We start from the raw sequence: 3,723 nt of genomic DNA on the forward strand, positions 1-3,723 counted from the left end.
GAAAACCTCCTTCCGCCAAAAGTGAAAAACCGGCCCAGTGGTCTGTGGGATCTATGTAAAAAGCCGGACTGCTTCAGGATCCACCAGTTGGCTCTATAGAAATCTAAACTCATTGGAATCAGTTGTGGATTTCTCCGACTTTTTTAGGTGCAAGGCACGATGTGGAAGGGAATTCCAGGTTGTTGGTTGGGTTTGTAATATCATAGAGTCATAGAGCTGGAAGGGGCCTACAAGGCCATCAAGTCCAACCCCCTGCTCAATGAAGGAATCCACCTTCAAGCATCCCTGACAGATGGTTGTCCAGCTGCCTCTTGAAGGCCTCTAGTGTGGGAGAGCCCACCACCTCCCTAGGTCACTGGTTCCATTGTCGTACTGCTCTAGCAGTTAGGAAGTTTTTCCTGATGTCCAGCTGGAATCTGGCTTCCTGTAACTTCAGCCCGTTATTCCGTGTCCTGCACTCTGGGAGGATCGAGAAGAGATCCTGGCCCTCCTCTGTGTGACAACCTTTCAAGTATTTGAAGAGTGCTCTCATGTCTCCCCTCAATCTCCTCTTCTCCAGGCTAAACATGCCCAGTTCTTTCAGTCTCTCTTCAGAGGGCTTTGTTTCCAGACCCCTGATCATCCTGGTTGCCCTCTTCTGAACACGCTCCTGCTTGTCTGCGTCCTTCTTGAATTGTGGAGCCCAGAACTGGATGCAGGACTCAAGATGGGGCCTAACTAGGGCCGAATAGAGAGGAACCAGGACCTCTCGCAATTTGGAAGCTATCCTTCTATTAATGCAGCCCAAAACAGCATTTGCCTTTCTTGCAGCTATATCGCACTGTTGGCTCATATTCAGCTTGTGATCTACAACAATTCCAAGATCCTCGCTTGTAGTATTGCTGAGCCAAGCATCCCCCATCTTGTAACTGTGCCTTTGGTTTCTATTTCCTAGATGTATCATGGAATCAGAGAATAGTAGAGTTGGAAGGGGCCTATAAGGCCATCGAGTCCAATCCCTGCTCAATGCATAAGGCAGCTTTTTCCAGCTTGCCGGATTCTCAACACCCCTCAGCCATAACTGGCTTAAGGATTATCTCTCCCCACCACCACTGCCCCATCCTTCTAAGTCGCAAAGCTCTGCCCCCTCCCGGTGGGTGTGTTTAGCTTATTTGAGGGAGCCAGTGGGGTTAAACAAGAGGAATCTGTTGCCTAATAACCTCCTTGGCATTAACAGTGGAGGACACAACAGCAGCCTCCCCGGAGACGTGCCCCGGCGTGCTCGTTCAGTGCCCCGGACGCTGCTGTGGTTAGCAGCAACCCAGACAGAGCAATTATGAAAGCCGTTTGTCGCAGGAGGGTGAGCAAGCCAGACCTATTCAGTCTTAATTATAATGAGGCAGTTAGTCTCCGTCTCGGTCCCTCTGGGGAAAAGCGAGACGAGATTACAGGTTCGGAAGTGTTTCCCCGGATGGCCGTTCAGCCGTAGGGCGTTTCTTTCGCCTGCATAAATTAAATCCCTCGCACTGATTTTTTTTTTTTAAAGGATCCAGGAGCAGATTATAGGCAAGACGCTTCTCTGTCCGAAACCCCGAAGAGCAAAAATGGGAGTTTGCTTTCTACCAGCTGTTCAGCTGTTGGGAAGTCCACAGCCATCAGGGTGACTCTTTTCCTCCACGGTACACTTGTCCCCTCCAGCTTTTCAGTGGTAGACTGCTTCTGAATATGGAGGTGCCCTATTTATGATAAAGACAGGACCCAAAGAGCACCCAACTGAATACAGTTAAACACTTAACAAACAAAAAAACATGAGTTGTCTGTGTACGCTCCTATACCTCTAAATTATATTTCTTCGATTGTAAGATGCCATCGATTGTAAGACGCACACAAATTTCAGTACCACCAACAGAAAAAAAGCTTTGATTCTAAGAATAATAATCGCACCCACGATTCTAAGATGCGCCCCGTTTTTAGAAATGTTTATATGGGGAAAAAAGTGTGTCTTAGAATCGAAGAAATACGGTATTATACCAAATACAGATTAAAGTTGCAAAAGTATTTAAAGCAAACATATATTTAAAGCAAATACCCAGTTATATTAACACTCAAAGTGATGTATCATATACTTGACAAATTGCATATACACTTAATAGAATTCCTATACATTAAATGGAATCATAAACATAACAAATATATAAGGGATGTGCTCCGCTTCTAATCGGACCGGCGAATTAGAAGCGGAGCGGGGTGCTTCGCCTCCCCTTAAGGCGGAGGTGAAGAGGATTGGGGGGCTGGCGGAACGTGGCGAAGAGGATTGAGGTGAAGGCGGATCCTTCGCCTCGATCCAGAGCTCCGCCGGAAAGGTAAGTGGGGTTTACCGGGCCCTGCCGCTGTCGCCCATGCGGCGACAGTGGCAGGGCCCGGTAACCCCACCCCTCCTCTCCCTTACCTGCCTCCGTCCGCGGTCTGTCGGCTTCTTCAATTGAGCCCGCGGTTCAACCAGGAAGTCTAGGCCGCACTTGCGGCCCAGACTTCCTGGTTGAACCATGGCCTCAATTGAAGAAGCCGACGGACCGTGGACGGAGGCAGGTAAGGCCCCCCTCCCCCTTGGTCACAGGCGGCGACAGCGGCAGGGCCCGGTAACTCCCCCCCGCCCTCCTCTCCCGGCCTTACCTGGCGCCACTCCCCTCCACTGCGGGGCTCCGATTCGGAGCCGGAGCCGGAGCTCCGCGGCGAAGTGGAGCAGAGTATGGGCGGAGTGGCGCAGAGCGGAGCGGGCCGATCCGAAATTTTTGGATCGGCCCGCGGGGTGAGCGGGGGGTCCGTGCACAACCCTAAAATATATGTAGCATTTGTTTGTTTGCTTTACAGGTTATAAGATTATTTATCTGATGAAATCGTATGAGATGAAACAAGGTTGGTTTACCGGACTCCTGTCATAACAAAAACATTATTTCTTTTGTATATCAAAAACACATGAACGCAACAAGGAGGTTTTTTTCCCCATTTAATGTATAGGAATTCTGTTATGTGTATATGCAATTTGTCAAGTTTATGACTGATCACTTTGAGTGTTAATATAACTGGGTATTTTGCTTTAAATATATTTTTGCTTTAAATACTTTTACAACTTTAATCTGTATTTGGTATAATAATTTACATGTATAGGAGCGTACACAGACACCTCATGTTTTTGTTAAGTGTTTAACTGTATTCAGTGTATACAGTGCTCTGCCTTTATTCATATTTTTCCAACTGAAGCCCATTTTTTGAGTGTTTGGTGCCCTATTTATTGCATTTTTATCCCCCCCCGCATCAGTCAAACAAGAGACAGGCTCTGCTGAAAATGTGCATTCCTCCCGTGGGCTAAAACATGAAAAGGTGGGGTTTTGCGCATTTTTTGCCAGTGTGAATTTGTGCAAATTTGGGGAATTGGAAAAAAAACCCCAAGATTCTGCCAACGACTGGGTGAAAGAATGAGAGGTACTTGATCATCTAAAGAGCCATAAATCCCTAGTAACCATAGGGGATCTACAATGAGAGGGCTACTTGTTTTGAGGATCTACATAGGGGATCTACAATGAGAGAGCTACTTGAGTTGGGGAAGGAGTTATTTTCCCTGCCCTGCCAACATCACCTCCACTTAAAGCACTTCCAGGCCTCACCTTTGACCCCCCCCGACAGTTGTACGTTTTCGGGGAGCACTTCCAGGGTCCTCAGGAGAGACTTGCGATGCGCACCAGA

This window comes from Elgaria multicarinata, chromosome 23, assembly GCF_023053635.1.
Source record: "Elgaria multicarinata webbii isolate HBS135686 ecotype San Diego chromosome 23, rElgMul1.1.pri, whole genome shotgun sequence".
Lineage (NCBI taxonomy): Eukaryota > Metazoa > Chordata > Lepidosauria > Squamata > Anguidae > Elgaria > Elgaria multicarinata.